A 9,149-nucleotide genomic window follows, 5' to 3' on the forward strand; every position below is an offset into this window, starting at 1 on the left:
TTCTCTCATCCCATTGTAATCTCCTTTGTTTAAGCACAAAACACTAGTGCTTAATTTTACCTTCTCACCCTCCATTTGTATTTTACCTTCTCACCCTCCAAAATCTGTATTTTAAATTCCACCATATTGTGCTCGCTCCTTCCGAGAGGATCCCTAACTATGAGATCCTGAATCAATCCTGTCTCATTATGCAGGACCAGATTTAGGAACGCTTGTTCCCTCATAGGTTCCATTACATACTGTTCTAGGAAACTATCGCGGATACATTCTACAAACTCCTCCTCAAGGATGCCTTCACCGACCTGGTTAAACCAATCGACATGTAGATTAAAATCCACCATGATAACTGCTGTACCATTTCTACATGCATCAGTTAGTTCTTTGTTTATTGCCTGCCCCACCGTAATGTTACTATTTGGTGGCCTATAGATTACTCCTATCAGTGACTTTTCCGCCTTACTATTCCTGATTTCCACCCAAATGGATTCAAACTTATCCTCCACAGCACCGATGTCATCCCTTACTGTTGCCCGGATGTCATCCTTAAATAACAGAGCTACACCACCTCCCTTACCATCCACTCTGTCCTTCCGAATCGTTTGATACCCTCGGATATTTAACCCCCAGTCGTGACCATCCTTTAACCATGTTTCAGTAATGGCCGCTAAATCATAGTCATTCACGATGATTTGCGCCCTCAACTCATTTACCTTATTCCGAATACTCAGAGCATTCAGGTAAAGTACACTTATGTTGGCTTTTTTACCTCTGTTCTGAATCTTAACACCTCGATCAGTAACCTCTCCTAAGTTATATTTCCTCTTAACCGTTCTCCTAATTTTCCTTGTCGTTGAATGGGAGATTCACCACTGTTAATGTCACTGAATGTCGAAGGGCAATGGTTAGATTATCTCTGTTCTACATTATCGTTACATAGGACATGAGGGGCGCCATTTTTTCTTGCCACTTGTCCAATTGTTGTCCAGGTCTGCCCGGATTTGGCTACTGACTGTTTCAGTATGAGAGGAGTCGGGAACAGTGTTGTTATTGTGCAATCGTTATGGAACATCCCCAGTTCGCACTGTCGCCTGGCTACTCCAACCGATACTCTCATGGGCACGTGAACCTGCTGCTGGTGCGGTGGTGAAGGTGATGCTAAGTTGTTTTTTGTGGTTTTATAAACATGTTTCACAGGCCCAGTGTGTGCTGTCCGCACATTGAGCACACACTCCTGCGTGCTGGACGGCACTAACATTGTGCGAGTGGGAAACAGTCAGAGCAGATCTGACAGCTCCAAAGAGGCAAAAGGCGTTGTGGGCCATCAGCTGGAAAATTCTGCAGCAGGACAAACTGTGAGCTTATCCGCACAATGGTTATAATAGAACCATTGCCAATCAGCTAAGTGGCCAATCATACTTCAATGAGGAGTGCAAGAGATGGTGTCAGCAGCGATAACCAGCATGCCTAAACAATGAAGTGTCGGCACGGCGACGGTGTAATGGATTAGCACCTAAAGCCCAACGGCAGAGCATAGACAGCACTCTGTGAGCTCCACATCCAACGGATCAGATCAATGTGTTGAAGATCGGCAACGGAAAGTGGTTTTGTCCATTCAAAGGTTAAGAGGGACAGTCGGCTTCCTATTTCGCCAGCCTGAATGACGGTGTGCCGGACGTGTCAGTATGAAATTCCATGCTGACCAATGTGTCACATCTCCAGCTACAGTCACCGAATGGATGATCCAACTCGGCCTCCCACGTTTGAGAATGAAGTGCAGCAGTTGCAAGGATTGAAATAGTTCGTACCCAACAGTAATGAACCAGATCACCATTTAACGGAATTCCAAGGCTAACATGACCTGGAGTGCGTCAAGCTCCAGGGTCTTCAAGAACAAATGCAGGAACGCTTCGTCCTGAGCCTGAAACTATGTCAGACTGGATGGCGCCAAGTGATTGGGCAGTTGCGCTTCAGGGATAACTATTTATCAAAAAAGTTACTGGTTACAATAAGAAATGTTTAACCATCTGGGCTGATGGATAAGCGGCTGAGAGTGACACGGGCAGAGAGCTTGTGAGCAGCATAGAAGAGAAGGAAAGGGAACCAGTTAGTCTCAATCTCCAGTGTGGCGAAAGGAGCAATGATGACTTCAGAAAAAGATACGTTTTCTGTTGGGAAGAATTTAGTATCTGAAATGAAGTGTCTGAGAAGCAATATTTTGGATGACAAAAATCGCAGCTCCCTTTCTGAATTTAATAACAAACAGAAATACAAAATCTGTGTTATTCCGGATCTTACGGAGACATATTCCCCTTTGACCAACCTTAAGGGGTCCATAGCTCCCAAGTCCTATACTTTCTGTTCTTTAGTTCTCCCAATATTATCATCTCATCTGCATTGAGGTTCTTCCTGGAGACTCTACCTTTGGTTGCAGCTTGACAAATCCGGCATCCTCGTTTAGCCCTCATAAACTCGCTCAATAGAATGTTACTGAGCTCCCAGCCGTACTTGTGGATTGGCGATTCACCCCCTTCAATTGCAGACCGCAATGAATCAGCTTTCTATACATGAATACATAGATACATAGAAGATAGGAGCAGGAGGACGCCCTTTGGCCCTTCGAGCCTGCCCCGCCTTTCAGCATGATCATGGCTGACATTCAACTCAATTGCCTAATCTTTCTTTCTCCCCATAGCCTTTGATCCCAATCGCCTCAAGTCTAGCCTCCCCTTGAATATATTCAATGATTTTTTTTTTCATAGGTCATAGAATCTACAGTGCAGAAGGAGGCCATTCGGCCCATCGAGTCTGCACCGGCTCTTGGAAAGAGCACCATACCCAAGTTCAGCACTTCCACCCTATCCCCATAACCCAGTAACCCCACCCAACACTAAGGGCAATTTTGGACGCTAAGGGCAATTTATCATGACCAATCCACCTAACCCGCACATCTTTGGACTGTGGGCGGAAACCGGAGCACCCGGAGGAAACCCACGCACACACGGGGAGGATGTGCAGACTCCGCACAGACAGTGACCCAAGCCGGAATCGAACCTGGGACCCTGGAGCTGTGAAGCAATTGTGCTATCCACAATGCTACCGTGCTGCCCTTGTAAAGGTTTAGCATCAACGACTTGCTGTGGTAATGAATTCCACAGGCTCACCACTTTTTAGGTGAAGAAAAATCTCTTCATCTCTGAACGAAATGGTTTACCCTGAATCCTCTGACTAGACACACCCATCATTGGTAACATTTTCCCTGCAGCTACCCTGTCTAGTCATGTTACAATTTGATTAATCTCTATGATATCCTCCTCATTCTTCTGAACTCCAACGAGAACAATCCCAAATAGTCAATCTCTCCTCATCTGACTGTCCCGCCATTTACAGTATATTGATACCTTAATTTGATACTGAAAAATGCATCATCTCGCATTTGTCCTGATTAAATCCCATTTGCAATTTCTATGGCCATGTCGCCAATCTAACTTTTTCCTGTTGAATCCTCTGACGATCCTCGGCATGATCAGGAATTTCACCATTCTCCGTGTCATCCTCAAAATTACTATTCAGACAACCCACATTTTCCTCCACATCATTTATCTATACTATAAACAACAGAGGTGCCAACATGGATCCCTGCGGATCGCCATTGGGTACAGGTCTCCATTCTGAAAAACAATTTCCCACCGCTGCTCTCTGTCTTCAAAAACCAACGCAGTTCTGTATCCATCGAGCCAGTCCACCCCGAATCCAATGTGATTTTTGTATTTGTTCCAGTCTAATGTGGGACCTTGTCAATCGCCTTACTAATGTCCATATAAACTACATCCACGGGCCTTCCCTCATCAATATTGATGGGAAGGGATAAGTATACACCGCAGGGCAAGAGTTATAGCTGGGGGAAGGGCAATTATGATGCCATTAGACGTGACTTGGGGGGGGGGGGGGGGATAAGGTGGAGAAGTAGGCTGCAAGTGTTGGGCACACTGGATAAGTGGAGCTTGTTCAAGGATCAGCTACTGCATGATCTTGATAAGTATGTACCGGTCAGGCAGGGAGGAAGGCGCCGAGTGAGGGAACTGTGGTTTACCAAAGAAGTGGAATCTCTTGTTAAGAAGAAGAAGGAGGCCTATGTGAAGATGAGGTGTGATGTTTCAGTTGGGGCGATGGATAGTTACAAGGTAGCGAGGAAGGATGTAAAGAGAGAGCTAAGACGAGCAAGGAGGGGACATGAGAAGTATTTGGCAGGAAGGATCAAGGAAAACCAAAAAGCTTTCTATAGGTATGTCAGGAATAAGCGAATGACTAGGGAGAGAGTAGGACCAGTCAAGGACAGGGATAGGAAGTTGTGTGTGGAGTCTGAAGAGATAGGCGAGATACTAAATGAATATTTTTCGTCAGTGTTCACTCAGGAAAAAGATAATGTTGTCGAGGCGAATGCTGAGCCCCAGGCTAATAGATTAGATGGCATTGAGGTACGTAGGGAAGAGGTGTTGGCAATTCTGGACAGGCTGAAAATAGATAGGTCCCCGGGACCTGATGGGATTTACCCTAGGATTCTCTGGGAGGCCAGGGAAGAGATTGCTGGACCTTTGGCTTTGAATTTTATGTCATCATTGGCTACAGGTATAGTGCTCGAGGACTGGAGGACAGCAAATGTGGTCCCTTTGTTCAAAAAGTGGAGCAGAGACAACCCCGGCAACTATAGACCGGTGAGCCTCACGTCTGTAGTGGGTAAAGTCTTGGAGGGGATTATAAGCGACAAGATTTATAATCATCTAGATAGGAATAATATGATCAGGGATAGCCAGCAGGGCTTTGTGAAGGGTAGGTCATGCCTCACAAACCTTATCGAGTTCTTTGAGAAGGTGACTGAACAGGTAGACGAGGGTAGAGCAGTTGATGTGGTGTATATGGATTTCAGCAAAGCGTTTGATAAGGTTCCCCACGGTAGGCTATTGCAGAAAATACGGAGGCTGGGGATTGAGGGTGATTTAGAGATGTGGATCAGAAATTGGCTAGCTGAAAGAAGACAGAGGGTGGTGGTTGATGGGAAATGTTCAGAATGGAGCTCAGTTACAAGTGGAGTACCACAAGGATCTGTTCTGGGGCCGTTGCTGTTTGTCATTTTCATCAATGACCTAGAGGAAGGCGCAGAAGGGTGGGTGAGTAAATTTGCAGACGATACTAAAGTCGGTGGTGTTGTCGATAGTGTGGAAGGATGTAGCAGGTTACAGAGGGATAGAGATAAGCTGCAGAGCTGGCCTGAGAGGTGGCAAATGGAGTTTAATGTAGAGAAGTGTGAGGTGATTCACTTTGGAAGGAATAACAGGAATGCGGAATATTTGGCTAATGGTAAAGTTCTTGAAAGTGTGGATGAGCAGAGGGATCTAGGTGTCCATGTACATAGATCCCTGAGAGTTGCCACCCAGGTTGATAGGGTTGTGAACAAGGCCTATGGAGTGTTGGCCTTTATTGTTAGAGGGATTGAGTTCTGGAGTCAGGAGGTCATGTTGCAGCTGTCCATAACTCTGGTACGGCCGCATTTGGAGTATTGCGTACAGTTCTGCTCACCGCATTATAGGAAGCACGTGGAGGCTTTGGAGCGGGTGCAGAGGAGATTTACCAGAATGTTGCCTGGTATGGAGGGAAAATCTTATGAGGAAAGGCTGATGGACCTGAGGTTGTTTTCGTTGGAGCGAAGAAGGTTAAGAGGAGACTTAATAGAGGCATACAAAATGATCAGGCCGTTGGATAGGGTGGACAGTGAGAGCCTTCTCCCGCGGATGGAAATGGCTGGCACGAGGCTTTAAACTGAGTGGTAATAGATATAGGACAGAGGTCAGAGGTAGGTTTTTTACGCAAAGAGTAGTGAGGCCGTGGAATGCCCTACCTGCTACAGTAGTGAACTCGCCAACATTGAGGGCATTTAAAAGTTTATTGGATAAACATATGGATGATAATGGCATCGTGTAGGTTAGATGGCTTTTGTTTCGATGCAACATCGTGGGCCGAAGGGCCTGTACTGCGCTGTATTGTTCTATGTTCTATTTAATATTCTTTGTTACCTCTTGAAAAAACTCAATCAGGTTGTTGAGATATGACGTTCCCCGTTCAAGAAACTATGGTGCCTGTCAGAAACAAGTCAATTTTTATCCAAATGTGCATATATCCTGTCCCTCAGTATTTTTTCAAAAAGCTTCTCCACCACTGATGTCAGGCTCACCGGCCCATAATTTTCTGGATTATACCTGCTTCGTTTCTTAAACAAGGGAACGAAATTGGCTATTGTCCTGTAGTCTGGAACCTCGACTGTGTTCAAAGATGCTTTGAAGATATCTGTTCAGGCTGCAGCTATTTCTCACTTTGCCTCCCGAGTTATCTGGGATATATATAATCCGACCCCGGGGACGTGTCTACCTCAATGCAATTTATGATATGATGTGGAGATGCCGGCGTTGGACTGGGGTGAGCACAGTACGAAGTCTTACAACACCAGGTTAAAGTCCAACAGGTTTGTTTCGATGTCACTGGCTTTCGGAGCGCTGCTCCTTCCTCAGGTGAATGAAGAGGTCTGTTCCGGAAACACATATATAGACAAATTCAAAGATGCCAAACAATGCTAGGAATGCGACCATTAGCAGGTGATTAAATACTTACAGATCCAGAGATGGGGTAACCCCAGGTTAAAGAGGTGTGAATTGTATCAAGCCAGGACAGTTGGTAGGATTTTGCAGGCCAGATGGTGGGGGATGAATGTAATGCGACATGAATCCCAGGTCCCGGTTGAGGCCGCACTCATGTGTGCGGAACTTGGCTATAAGTTTCTGCTCGGCGATTCTGCGTTGTCGCGGGTCCTGAAGGCCGCCTTGGAGAACGCTTACCCGGAGATCAGAGGCTGAATGCCCTTGACTGCTGAAGTGTTCCCTGACTGGAAGGGAACATTCCTGCCTGGTGATTGTTGCGCGATGTCCGTTCATTCGTTGTCGCATCGACATGGATACCACTATTACACGTGAGAACACCACCCACCAGGTACGCGGTACATACTCGTGCGACTCGGCCAACGTTGTCTACCTCATACGCTGCAGGAAAGGATGTCCCAAAGCGTGGTACATTGGCGAGACCATGCAGTCGCTGCGACAACAAATGAACGGTCATCGCGCAACAATCACCAGGCAGGAATGTTCCCTTCCAGTTGGGGAACACTTCAGCAGTCAAGGGCATTCAGCCTCTGATCTCCGGGTAAGCGTTCTCCAAGGCGGCCTTCAGGACCCGCGACAACGCAGAATCGCCGAGCAGAAACTTATAGCCAAGTTCCGCACACATGAGTGCGGCCTCAACCGGGACCTGGGATTCATGTCGCATTACATTCATCCCCCACCATCTGGCCTGCAAAATCCTACCAACTGTCCTGGCTTGATACAATTCACACCTCTTTAACCTGGGGTTACCCCATCTCTGGATCTGTAAGGATTTAATCACCTGCTAATGGTCGCATTCCTAGCATTGTTTGGCATCTTTGAATTTGTCTATATATGTGTTTCTGGAACAGACCTCTTCATTCACCTGAGGAAGGAGCAGCGCTCCGAAAGCTAGTGACATCGAAACAAACCTGTTGGACTTTAACCTGGTGTTGTAAGACTTCGTACAATTTATGATACTCAACACTTTACCTTTGTTATATTGACGTACTCGGGAGAGTTCACGCACTGTCTCTGTCCTCAGGGTTCGTACTGTACTCTCCCTGGCGAATACCAATAGAAAGTACTCATTAAGAATTTCAAACACTTCCTGTGGTTCTACGCATAACTTCACTCCATTGTCCTTGAGTGGGCTGACTCTTTCTCTTGCTACCCAATTGCTCCTAATATATGGATAAAAGACTCGGAATTCTCCTTCAGCATGTCTTCCAAAGAGATTTCAGGCCCATTTTAGCCCTCCAAGTTCCTTCCTGCTTTCACATCACTCCTCAAGGATGGAGGATGGATAAACTGTGACCCTCAAGAAACATGACAGAGAGCTTCACCTTTTTTCCCAATATTAGCACCGAGACATTGTCGCGAGTGAGATATTAGCGAGCCAATAGACAGAAATTTATAGAATTGTCAAAATAACCAACGGAAGAAGATACATTTCCCGTTTTATACAATAAGTTGTGAACTGTAACATGCTTCCGGAGTTGTTATTGGAAGGAGATTTCAACAATCACCTTGAAAAGATTAATTCAATTATCAATCGAGAATGAGAGGGATATTGCATGGCGAGGGACAAAGAGCAGATGGGAAGCGAGAATAATAAGATTAGATGTTGGAAGAAAACGATGGGTGGACTGTTTTCTGTTCTCCTTGTATTGTTGTTATTTGGAATGCATCGAACTATTCTTGTAAACCTTTACCAGTCAGCCAGTATTCAGATTTATCCATCGGCCAATTAATACGAAACACATACTTGATTCCAGTTAATGTTGAACACGGGTACAGAAATGTTCTACTAACATGTCCGAGGTGGAGGCTACCCGCGCCGCATTTGTGTGATTATTAACTACAGAATGCTCTGTGTGTTCACATAAAAAGCTCCTGTTCTCCAGCGATCTCACAGTGACCGTGGGGCAAACAGCGAAGAATCATGAAAGCTCTGTTTCTGCTCCTTGGTTTCCTCGTCCTGGTACAGACCATAGTTGCAGATGAAGGAATGGTTCCATCACTTACAAAAGAAGGTTAGTACATTTAAGGTAGACGGTAAGTAGCCCCTCAAATGTGCATGAGGATTTGATTCAGTGGGTCGGCACTGTTCTGCCATTCAATTGGACCACAGCTGATGAGACTCTGTAATGCCTGTTATTAATTAAATATTCCTTTAATTTCCAAGGTCGCATTTTGGGATGTGATGAAGCTGGAGCAAAATGCAGAGTTTTCAGTTGCAATAAAGGCGAAGTTTTGTTGAAGGAAAAATGTTTGGGGCTTCTCAAGTGTTGCAAGGCTGAATGAGTCGCCAAAGAGAACCAGTCCCATTGTGACCTCCATCTGAGACACCGGCTGAACTAACTGTAATCCCTTTAATTCATTCTCTGCTACATTGTGTAATTCCAATAATCCCCCACCCACTGCTTTCTGAATCATGTGAATACAACTGGCTGCATTGATCAA

The 9,149-nt window shown here is 45.6% G+C and overlaps 1 long non-coding RNA gene across 1 annotated transcript; it reads left to right on the forward strand.

Annotated features, from left to right (window-relative positions):
• Positions 1 to 8,550: 8,550 nt before the first annotated feature.
• Positions 8,551 to 9,149, forward strand: LOC140397046 (uncharacterized). Its single transcript, XR_011936677.1, has 2 exons — positions 8,551 to 8,719; positions 8,872 to 9,149. It is a non-coding gene; the product is annotated as an uncharacterized lncRNA (long non-coding RNA).

This window comes from Scyliorhinus torazame, chromosome 20 (assembly GCF_047496885.1).
Source record: "Scyliorhinus torazame isolate Kashiwa2021f chromosome 20, sScyTor2.1, whole genome shotgun sequence".
Lineage (NCBI taxonomy): Eukaryota > Metazoa > Chordata > Chondrichthyes > Carcharhiniformes > Scyliorhinidae > Scyliorhinus > Scyliorhinus torazame.